Source organism: Neomonachus schauinslandi, chromosome 1 (genome assembly GCF_002201575.2).
Source record: "Neomonachus schauinslandi chromosome 1, ASM220157v2, whole genome shotgun sequence".
NCBI classification, from domain to species: Eukaryota; Metazoa; Chordata; class Mammalia; order Carnivora; family Phocidae; genus Neomonachus; species Neomonachus schauinslandi.
In genome coordinates this window covers 121,175,765-121,188,375 of record NC_058403.1, presented here as the reverse complement: position 1 = coordinate 121,188,375, position 12,611 = coordinate 121,175,765, and positions in this window count along the sequence as shown.

Genomic DNA, 12,611 nt, shown 5'->3' with positions numbered 1-12,611 from the left:
ACAGTTGCCTCCCCGAAGCCCTGCATACTTCCAGCCCAACCAGAGCTGGTGTGCAGCTTTTCTTTCTTTTTTTTTTTTTTTTAAGATTTTATTTATTTGACAGAGAGACAGGAAGAGCAGGAACACAAGCAGCCGGGGTGGGAGAGGGAGAAGCCGGCTTCCCGCTGAGCAGGGAGCCCGATGTGGGGCTTGATCCCAGGACCCTGGGACCATGACCTGAGCTGAAGGCAGACGCTTAACGTCTGAGCCACCCAGGGGCCCCTGCTGTGCAGCTTTTCTGTTGTTACTTACTGCATGCCAGCCAGGGGTGGCTCCAGGTGTTGAGGGATCTGAAGGGATTCCCTTTAACAAAGAATACACAATTATAAATTCAAAATTATGTATGAAAGTCAAGTGGGGCAAATAGAAAACAGTTACCAACATAGCATGAATAGTCTATACCAATTAAAAGACAGTGTCAATGGATTAAAAAAAAAAAAAAGGCCCAACTGTGTGTTGTCTATAAGAAATTCACTTTATTTCTTTTTTTAAGTTTTATCTATTTAAGTAATCTCTACCCCCCAACGTGGGGCTCGAATTCATGACCCCAAAATTAAGAATCGCATGCCCTTCAGACTGAGCCAGCCAGCTGCCCCAAGAAATTCACTTTAAAGACACAGATAAGTTAAAAAATAAAGGAGTGGTGGGCGCCTGGGTGGCTCAGTCATCAAGTGTCTGCCTTCAGCTCCCTCTCCCTCTGCAGCTCCCCTTGCTTTTTTTTTTTTTTTTTTTTTTAAGATTTTCTATTTATTCATTTGAGAGAGAGAGCAAGCAAGAGCATAAGCAGAGGGGAGGGGCAGAGGGAGAAACAGAACAGAGCCCAGAAACAGACCCATACTCATGTGGTCAAGTGATCTTTGGCAAAGGGGCAAAGGAAAGTCAATGGAGAAAGGATAGTCTTTTCAAAAAAGTGGTGCTGGAATAATTGGATCTGGACACAGAGCTTACACCTTTTACAAAAATTAACTCAAAATGGATCATAGACATAAATAAATTAGGGATTACAAATTAGAGCAATAATGAGATACTTCTACACACCTATTAGAATGGCTAAACCCCCCCAAATTGACAATATTGGTTCACAAAAGTTGGTGAAGAGCACCAGAGCAGTAGACACTCTCATTTATTGCTGGTGGGAATCCAAAATGGTATACAGCCACTTTGGAAGACAGTTTGGCAATTTTTTAGAAAGCTAAATGTAGTCTTACTGTATGGTCCAGCAATGATGCTCCTGCAGGTTTATCCAGTTGATTGGAAAACTTAGGTATACACAAAAACCTGTATGTAATGTTTATAGCAGATTTATTCACAATCACCCCAAATTGGAAATAACCAAGATGTCCTAAATAGGTGAACGAATAAGCAAACTGAGGCACATCCATACAGGGTGTCTGTAAGACACAGCATTGCAAATTGGGTCTACTAAATGCAAGTGATGTTTGTTGCCACTGAGTGGTGGTTACTCATGCTCTTGAAGGGTTTGAAATCTCCCTTAGAACTTCATTTCCAAAATAAAATTCAAGTCAGGACCCTGAAAAATACTGCCAGGACACTGAAAAATACTTTTTGTTCTTTTTGAAAGGGTTCAGTTTCTCACCACTGGTTGGTCTCCACCATAAAATGTAGTCACATCTTTGCCAAATTAAACCACAGAACAAATTTAGGGTGACTACATGTCTTTACACCCTGACTTTATACATGTTGTCCTGTGCAATTATTAATAGCAACCCTTTTTACTTGCAAAAGTGTACAGTTTGGACAATATAGAACCTCCTCAATTTTTCCCAAATGGATCACCCCAGCTTTTTACACCTTGATTTAATGAAAGTTCCATCTTTTACATATTTTATGATATCCATCAGTAATTGGATTGCGTTGCCCAAAAGTCCTGCTCTAAGGAAGGTGTTTTGTTTGTTTGTTTTGCTTTTGTTTAATGCAAAAACTTCTAACTTTAGAGGTTACTCCTGTGTTTTGGTGTCTGAAAGATTGAAAAAACAAACAAAAATTATTCTTTCTCCTGCGAGTTATGTTTATTACCACAAGATGATGGTTTACTCAAGGGAAACCCTTCTGTGATCCAAATTGGATGCCAGGAGCATTTTCTTTATTTAAACACTTAGAATTGTGTCGTGACTGTGTGCAACAACAGTGAACTTACTCACTTTAAGAGCAAATCACAAAACCAAATAGTTTCCAGTTTTGATGTTAGCTGATAAGAATGTATACATATTGACACCTCTCTGCTTCCGGATATTATGGTTTCTTTTTTCCATAAATACCAGTGTGTCCCTACTATGACTGGCTCTGAGGAAGGCAGCAAGGAGGAGTAGAACCAGGAACATTAGAATCTCACAGACGTGGGTTGGGTCCCTGGACCCACCACCTACAAGCTGTGTGAGCTTGGGAACCTTACTTGAACTTCCTCAGACTCAGTTTCCTAGTCTTTAAAATGGGGAGTATAATACCTACATTTCAGGAATGTGGTGGAGAGAGATAACGTCTTCCAAATTTTGTTGATAGTCACGCCATTATTGCTTGAGGTGTCATCCTCTCTTCACAGCATAGGACTGTCGCTGAGAGGCAGCTTCCCCCGCAAAGTTCACAGTGGCTACCCCCAGCCCTGGCAGCCAGATGGAGCCATTCCATTAGTTTTCCTCCATCAGGGTGGCAGTGCCGGGTGCTACCTCTGAACCCCCCACACTCTGCCCCCATCTGCCAGCTCCATGTGACCAGGATGGCTTTAATGACCAGAGATATTTTTAATTTGATGAAATTTAATTTGTCAGTTTTTATTCTATGTTTATTGGGGGTTTTTGCCCTGTTGAAGAAATCTTTTCCTTTCCTAAGGATTTCCAACCCCCAGGTCATGAAGATATTCCCTTTATTTTCTCCTAGGAATTATAAAAAAGTTATCATGACAGGACTTATTAAAAATTTACATTTAAGCCTATGATCCATCTCAAATTCATTTTCTAAATGAAATTTTTATTGAGAAAATTGTAGGTTCATGTAGTGGTGAGAATAACATGGAATCATTTGTATATTTGGCCCAGTTTACCCAATGGTAACATTTTGCAAAACTATAGCCTAATATCACATCCAGGATATTGACAATGATACAATCCACCTGTCTCAGTCAGATTTTCTGAGTTTTAGTTGTATTTGTGTGTGTGTGTGTATGTGTGTGTCTTTAATTTTATCATCTGTGTAGGTTCATGTATCCACCACCATAGTTAGGATCCTGAACACAGGGATCCTTTGTGTTGCCCTTTAGCCACACCCACCTCTCTCCTTTACCTCTCCCCCTAACTTCTGACAACCTCTATTCTGTCCTCCATTTCTAAAATGTTGTCACTTAAAAAATGATATATAGATCATAGCATATAGCATGTAAACTTTTGGGATTGGCTTTTCTTCACTCAGCACAATTCCCTGGAGAATCATCTAAGTTGTTGCATGTATCAATATTTTGTTCCTTGTTTTTGCTGCATTTCGTGAATGGGTGTTCCACAGTTTACTTCTAATTACCTTTTCATGAGATGTGAGGTAGGAGTCAAATTTCCTTTTTTCTTTTCCATATGGATTTCTGTTGTGCAAGTACCATTTGTTGAAAAGACTTTGCTTTACTCCATTGTGTTGTTTTGGCATGTTTGTCAAATATCAATTGGTTATAAGTGTGTTTCTTTCTGGACTCCCTGGTCTATCCCACTGATGTATTTATATATCCTTATGCTGGTACTTCACTGTCTTGACTACTGCTGTATAGTGTTGTGGACTGAATGTTTGTGTCCCCTCAAAATTCATATGTTGTAACCCTAATCCTAATGAGATGGTATTTGGAGGTGAGGCCTTTGGGAGGTAGTTAGGTCATGAAGGCAAAGCTCTCATGAATGGAATTAGTGCCCTTATGAGAATAAGCCAGAGAGCTAGCTACCTCTCTTTCTGCCCTGCCGTGTGCCATTCTAAAATTTGTATGGAACCACAAAAAACTCAGAATAGCCAAAGCAATCTTGAAAAAGAACAGAGCTGGGGTGCCTGGGTGGCTCAGTCGTTGGGTGTCTGCCTTCAGCTCAGGTCATGATCCCAGGGTCCTGGGATCGAGCCCTGCATCGGGCTCCCTGCTCAGCGGGAGACCTGCTTCTCCCCTCCCACTCCCCCTGCTTGTGTTCCCTCTCTCGCTGTGTCTCTCTGTCAAATAAATAAATAAAATCTTAAAAAAAAAAAAAAGAACAGAGCTGAAAGCATCCTTCTTCCTGATTTCACATTATATTACAAAGCTATAGTAATTAAAACAGTTTGGTATTGGCATAAATACAGACACACAGATCAATAGAACAAAATAGAGAGCTCAGAAATAAACTCATGCATATATGGCCAATTAATTTATGACAAAGAGCCAAGAATGTAGAGTGGGAAAAAGAATAGTCTCTTCAACAAATGGTGTTGGAAAAACTGGACAGCCACATGCAAAAGAGTGAAACTGGACCACTTTCTTATACCATACACAAAAATTAACTCAAAATGGATTAAAGAATGTAAGACTGAAATCATAAAACTCCTAGAAGAAAACATAGGCAGTAAGCAACTTGACATAGGTCCTGGCAATTATTTTTTTAATTTGACAACAAGAGAAAAAAAGCAACAAAAGCAAAAATAAATAAGTGGGATGACATCATGATAAAAAGCTTCTGCATGGCAAAGGAAACCATCCAAATGGGAGAAATGAAAAAGCAGCCTACTGAATGGGAGAAAATATTTAAAATCATGTATCTGATAAGGGGTTAATATCCAAAATATATAAAGAACTCATACAACTCAATAGCAAAAAGCAATCAATTACAAAATGGACATGGGATCTAAATAGATATTTTCCAGAGAAGACACACAGATGGCTAACAGGTACGTGAAAAGATGCTCAACATCATTAATCATCAGGGAAATGCAAGTCAAAATCACAATGAGGTATCACCTCATACCTGTTAAAAATGGCTATTATCAAAAAGACAAGCAATAACAAGTGTTGGTGAGGATGTAGAGAAAAGGGGACCTTTGTGCATTGTTGGTGAGAATGAAATTGGTGCAGCCGCCATGGAAAACAGTATGGAGGTTCCTCAAAAATTTAAAATTAAACTACCATATGACCCAGCAGTTCCGCTTCTGGGTGTTTATCTAAAGAAAACAAAAACACAAACCTGAAAAAATATCCGCACTCTCATGTTCATTGTAGCATTATTTACAAAAGCCAAGATTATGGAAACCAACTTAAACATCCACTGATGGATGAATGGGTAAAGACTGTGGTGTATATGTACAATGGGATGTTATTCAATCATTAAAAAGAATGAAATCTTGCCATTTGTGACTACATTGATGGGCCTCAAGGGCATTACGCTAAATGAAATAAGTCAAAGACAAATACTATATGATCCCTCTTATATGTGGAATTGAAAACAAAACAAAACAACCAACAAAACAAAAAAAAAGCTCGTAGATACAAAGAACAGATTGTTGGTCCAGAGACCAGGAATGCAGGATTGGAGAAAGAGGTGAAGAGGGTCAAAGATAAGAAGAAAAAGAAGAAAAAGTCCAGAGAGCTAACTAGCTCTCTTTCTGCCCTGCGAGGACACAAGGAAAAGTCAGCAGTCTGCAACCAGGAAGAGCACCTTCACCTTCACCTTCACCCAGGCTTGCTGGCATCACGATCTCTGACCTCCAGCCTCCAGGATTGTGAGAAATAAATTTCTGTTGTTGATAAGCCACCCAGTTTAGAGTATTTTGTTATAGCAGCCTGAGCTAAGAAATAGTAAGTCTTAAAATCAGGTCATCTGAGTCCTCCTCTAACTTTGTTTTTCTGTTTGAAATTGTTTTGGCTATTTTCATACAAATCTTAGAATGTCTGTTAGTATCTCTTAATCCTGTTGGAAATTTGATTGGGATTGCGTTAAATTAGAGATTAACTTGAGGAGAATAGACATCTTAATAATATTGAGTCTTCCAGTCGTGAATATTGCATCTTTCCACTTATTTACTCTTTTTTTAAAAAAGATTTTATTTATTTGTTTGTTTATTTATTTATTTGAGAGAGAGCGTGTGCTTGTGTGCAAACTCGGTGGGGGAGAAGTAGAGGAGGAGGGAGAGGAAGAGGGAAAGAATCCCAAGCAGACTCTGCGCTGCGTGGAACCCCATGCAGGGCTCCATCTCAGGACCCTGAGATCATGACCTGAGCCGAAGCCAAGGGTCAGACGCTCAATCAACCGAGCTACCCAGGCGCCACCCCCCCCATTTATTTAACTCTTTCATTTCAGCAAAGTTTATAGTTGTTGGAAGTCATTTGTATTTCATGTTTGTTAATGCTATTCTTAATGAAATCACTTTTATGTTTTTACTTCATTTCCAATTGTGTCCTGCCAGTTCATAGAAATAAACTGGATTTTGTGGGGCACCTGGCTGGCTTAGTTGGCAGAGAATGTGACCCTTGATCTCCGGGTGGTGAGTTCCAGCTCCATGTTGGATGTAGAGATTACTTAAAAATAACATCTTAAAAAAAAAAAAAAGAAAGAAAGATGGGGCACCTGGGTGGCTCAGTCATTAAGCATCTGCCTTTCAGCTCAGGTCATGATCCCAGGGTCCTGGGATCGAGCCCCGCATCGGGCTCCCTGCTCCGCAGGGGGCCTGCTTCTCCCTCTCCCACTCCCCCTGCTTGTGTTCTCTCTCTTGCTGTGTCTCTCTCTGTCAAATAAATAAATAAAATCTTAAGAAAGAAAGAAAAGAAAGAAAGACAGACACTGGGTTTTGTATATTGACTTTGTATTCTTGCTAACTTTGCCTATTAGTTCTAGTAGTTTTTTGTTGATCGTGAGGCTGACTTTGAAAACAAGCTAGTGAGCCACAAAATGGAAGCAGCCTGTCTCTGAGTCCACCAACCTGCATCGGAGTCTACCTTTTTTTTCACAGTGTAGCAGTCACTGGGAGTCCCATCAAACTGCTGATCTGTATTCTGAGTCCCTATAGGGCAGGGGACTTCAGCTACTTTCTAGTGACTCTTACCACAGAGCCTTGGGTATCCCTCATGAGCAGGACTAGTGAGCCCTGTGCTGCCCACCACTCAGGCTTATCCAGAGTTTAAAAGAGATAGGAAGGAGACATCTGCTCCACGCACGGTAGTCCGATCCCAGGTTCCTGTCAGCAGCATTCCTCCAAGGCTGCCTCACATTTCTGCACATTTTGCAAGCAGAGGCACTGACTGTGTTTATTCTCAACTTTCTTTTCAAGAATGTTTACACAGTGGACAGACTTGAAAGATAGAGATAGCATCTCCTTCTAAAACAAAGAGCAGGGGCGCCCGGGTGGCTCAGTCGGTGAAGCGTCTGCCTTCGGCTCAGGTCATGATCCCAGGGTCCTGGGATAGAGCTCCACATCTGGCTCCCAGCTCAGTGGCAGTCTGCTTCTCGCTCTCTCTCTGTCCCTCCCCATGCTCATTCTCTCTCTCTCTCTCAAATGAATAAAATCTTTAAAAATAAATAAAAATAAAACAAAGGGCAGGTTTGCTTACAGCCTTGGAAGATGGAGGTGGTGTCTCTTTCTACAGCAAGCATACTCACTCTCCAGTGTGAAAGCTCAGAGTTCTTCTGTAACACAACCCACTGCATGTGCAGGTGTACCTGGCCCTCTTTGCATCGTCCTCTGGGAATCGAGGTTGAGGAATCCTGTGCAAAAATGCAAATACCCTGATGACTACTGTGCGTAATAACCTATCCTTCACCTCTGACCCAGGAGTTTCACGTTTTCTTTTTTTTTTTTTAAGATTTATTTATTTATTTGAGAGAGCGAGAAAGTACATGAGAGGGGGGAGGGTTAGAGGGAGAAGCAGGCTCCTCGCCGAGCAGGGAGCCCGATGTGGGACTCGATCCAGGGACTCCAGGATCATGACCTGAGCCGAAGGCAGTCGCTCAACCAACTGAGCCACCCAGGCGCCCGAGTTTCACGTTTTCTGCCAGTGTCCATAAAACTATGGAAAGATCACTTGTTAGAGCTTGCAAGTAGGATAAAATGTCAGACCTTCATAGTTCCTGATACCTCCCAAGAGGTAATGAGCATTGCCCCTTGATTGTTTAGGCTCTCCTGGGAGATTAGAGAGCAGGACTTCTTTCCCATCTAACTTCTCATTAGACCAGAACTCCTTGCCCATCTTTTTGGGCAGACAAAAGAAGCTTTTGAGGCAGATCTGGATCTGAGTGAGCCACACAGATCTCATTACTAAAGACTCTGCTTCTCCAGGTGTCCCCTGAGGCTTCCTGAATGACTGCCACAGGCATTAGAGGCCAGGCTCAATGGCCTTCTGGGTTCTCTAAACTTTGCTAAGATGTATGCATATTTTGAAATACTACATACAATATCCGCATTTGTTTTAGTGTAAAAATGTTTTAAAATTCTAACCATCAAAGATTTAAAATTTTTCTGTCTTATTTGTTAGCAGGGGTAATTTAATTGGATTCCAGAGAATGGGGCTAAATGGAAATGAATAAATCCTGCATTTCAGGTTCAAATTCCAGGCAATTTTTGCTTTTCTAACTTGGTATTACAATATTTCAAATACTACGACTCACGAACACATGTGGCTACAAAGGACAATCATTTCTCCATTGTTTGGCCAGCTGGGGTTGGGTGATTAACAAGGAGAGATGCTCAGGATGCTGGGCTCAGGCTCTTAGTTGCAGAATGTCTCCTGTTGAGAGGCCAGGCCACAGCACGTTGTTTCTGTGGCAGGGAATAATGGCTCTCACCCCAGTTCCGCTTCTTCTCAGCTTCAGAAAATGTTCATCAAAGGATTTTCTCAATGAAGGAAGATACCTGATGTTTTAAAAATTATGTTTGAGGGGCACCTGGGTGGCTCAGTTGGCTGAGCATCCTACTCTTGGTTTCAGCTCAGGTCATGATCTCAGGGTCATGGGATCGAGCCCAGTGCCAGGCTCCCCACTCAGTGAGGAGTCGGCTTTAGATTCCCTCTCTCCCTCTCCCTCTCCCTCTGCCCCTCCCCCCACTCACGTCTGTGCTCTCTGTCTCTGTCTGTCTCTCTCAAATATATAAATCTTTGTAAAAATTATGTTTTACCTGGTTTTTAGCAGTTAACTATAATGTGCCTGCAATCAGTTTTCTCTGTGCTTACCCTCTTTGGGATTCACCAAACTCCTTGAATCTATGAATTTGATGTCTTTCACCCACTGGAAAATGTTTTGCTGTTACCTCTCTGACTATTGCTACTGTCCCATTCTCTCTCTCCTCTCCTTCTGGGACTCCAGTGATATGAATGTTAGTCAGTAGTATATGGCCTGCTTATCTTTTATACTATTATCTCTTTTTCTTTCCATCTTTTTTCCTGTGCTTTCATTTCAATGTATTTTTTAATTTGTCTTCAAGTTCAGTAATCCTGTGCTCAGCTGTGTTCAATCTGCTATTAAACTCATCCAATGAGTTCTTGATTTCCATTAGTAGACTTTATAAGTTCTAGAGTGTGCATTTTATTTCTATTTTTATTTGTTGTAGATTCCACGTATCCAGTGACATTTCCTTTCCTTTTATCTATTTTACGTACCTCTTCTTCTGTTTTATTCAACATATTAATTGAGGATATTTTGAATTTTCAAAGTATAACACACATGCAATGGTGCATGAAGTATGCTAATCGTGAATGCATAGTTTGATGAATTTTCATACTTGTATATACCCATGTAACCATCACCCAAATCAAGATACATAATATTTCTGGTACTTCCTTCCCTCTCAGGCATCGCTCCCTTGCCCCAAAGAGATAACCACGATTCTGACTTCTATCACCATCAATTGGTTTTACTATTTACTGGACCTCATATATGTTGTCTTTTCCATCTGGCTCCTTTCACTTAATATAATGCCTGTGAGATTCATTCATGTTGCTTATGTATCAGTACATCATTCTTATTTATTGCAGTATAGTATTCCATTATATGAATAGACCACAATTTATGTATTCATTCTCCAGTTCATAAACATTTTGGTTGTTTCCACGTTTAGGCCAATATGACTAAAGCTGCTATAAATATTTTTATATATGTTTTTTGGTGAACATAGTTGCTCATTTTTCTTAAGTATGTACCTAGAAGTAGAAATGTTGAATCAGAAGGTAGATGTATGTTTAGCTATAGTAGGTTCTACTTTCAAGGCTGATTGTGCCAGTTATCAATTTATCACCGTTCAGTGCCAAACCCATCCTTATTACCTGCCTGTGATAATGAAGCTGGACCCTGTAAACATTTCTCTTCTGCCATCTGGCACATTGTTAAGCTTTGTCAGGAAAGGGTACTGACTGCCACTGCAGGAGAAAGTGGCTTCTCTTCCTGGCTCTGATGTGCTCACTTGCTGGGTTCCTGCAGCACATGGCTCCTGCACACGTGGCAGCCAGAAACACACAGCACGTCTCCACTGACAGCTTCCTCCATCACCACAGAGGTCAGCTTTTGAATGAATCATTCCCGTGGGAAGTTTTCCAGCAAATTCCATAGTGCAGCACCTTTCCCTGGATGGCTTCCCTCAGTACCCAAGAGGAATGCTTTCCTTGCATTCCATCTGCATGGAACTTCAGCAAACTTCTTCATCATCCAGGGAGTCATGGCTACACTGTCTCCAACAAGGTATGGACCTCAGCCTGGGGGTAGAGGGTGAGGAGGGACCTCATACATGTTTGTTCCTTCTTTGGGTGCTCTGCTTTAGCCCCAGAGGCTACTCCCTGTATCTGCTATAATTATATTCCTTAGAATTCTCCTTTCCTCTTAGCACCTTTTATACTTAATAATTCTTTACGTTAAAATTTCCTTGTCCAAATTACTGTGTGGTTTCTGTATCCTGAGTGAACGCTGGCTGATACATGGATATACAATTTTACACCTCTACCACCAATGTCTGAGAGTTCCAGTGCTTCTATAATCAGTTATTTTAGAGTCCTATCTACTAACTCCTACATCTGAAAGATCTGTGTGTCTGCTTCTATTGTCTATTTTTTCTCTTGCTTATCAGTTATCATTTCCTGCCTCTTCACCCGATTATTTTTTATTATATGCAGACATTGTATGTAAGAGGTATAGGGACTGCAGATGATATAATTTGCTACACAGAATGTTCCTTCTTTCCTCTGTTAAGCAGATGACCATGAGGGATGATTGTCTCAGTCTGGTGAAGGATTAAGCTGAGTTGAGGCTGGATTTCAGTTTTTGCAAAACAATCTATCTCTCTTTACCCCTATTCCTCACACGTGGATTTTGATTGAGAGACTTGCAGGTCTCTGTACCCTCAGCCATGAGGGACGGTGGAGATTCAGTTGTGCCCTTCAGAGGTTCCTAATCCAACTGTCTAGATTCTGTCCCCTTGTAGATTCAAAATCTGGCAAATGTCACGAGGTAGGAGCTGGCCTTGTGTTTGAGGCAGGCCCTTTCTTCTTGGTGAGACTTTGTTTTCTAAGTTCTGTAAGACTGTGGAAGATTTCACTCTGCTTTTTAGATGGGGAACTCAGCAAATGTCCTGTGGAGAAAATGGGGTTGTGTTTTTAAAGCCTCCATGTTCCCATTTTTCATTCTAGTACCATGTAGCCACTAATAGCTTTACTGGTTTCCTTTCCTCCATTAGAGATCTTTCTTTTGGGCAAAGCTTGATTGTTAGGCAATGCCCCAAATTGGCAAATGTCCAGGGAGATGAGTGAGGGGACAGCTGGAGAGACTCATCTCATCTTATTGCGGTAGGACCATTGGCCTGCCACAACCTACTACACCCTGCCTAGAAGAGGAGACCTAGGCTTTTTTTTTTTTTTCTAAAGATTTTATTTATTTATTTGAGAGAGAGAGAGAAAGAGAGAGAGAGATAGCGAGAGAGAGCATGAGCAGGGGAGGGTGGGTGGGGAGAGGGAGAAGCAGACTCCTTGTTGAGCAGGGAGCCCGATGTAGGACTTGATCCCAGGACCCCAGGATCATGACCTGAGCTGAAAGCAGACGCTTCACTGACTGAGCCACCCAGGTGCCCCAGAAATCTAGGCTTTTGAGATTCAAAACTGTTTTCTTTTTGAACTTCTGTCTGTAGCATGTATTTCAAAATCTTAGAGTTGACTTTTCTTTCTTGACAAATTTGTGCTGTAATATCCCTAACTGGAGGCTCTGAATGTCAAAATATCTGGGCTCAATGTTCTTCAAACTGTAGGTCACAACCCATTAATGGGGCATGAAATCAATTTAATAGGTCTTGATAGCATTTTTAAATGAAACAGAATAGAATAGAGTATATCACATATAGTAAAGATAAGTATTGTTTTGTTAAATTTTTGTTTCACTTGTGTGTGTATGTGTTTGGTTTCCAGTGTAAAACCTATTTGTTTCTATGGGTTGCAGCCAAAAATGTTTAAAAGCCACTGGACTTTAGTTTAAACAGAGGAAGAGCTAAGGGGGAGAAAAACAAATGATCAGAAACAAATGTATTAATTGAGTATGGACACCTTTTTGGAGAAGTGTGGCCATGCCTGGGAAATGGACTGATTCTCTTCTGGCCCCAGTGAG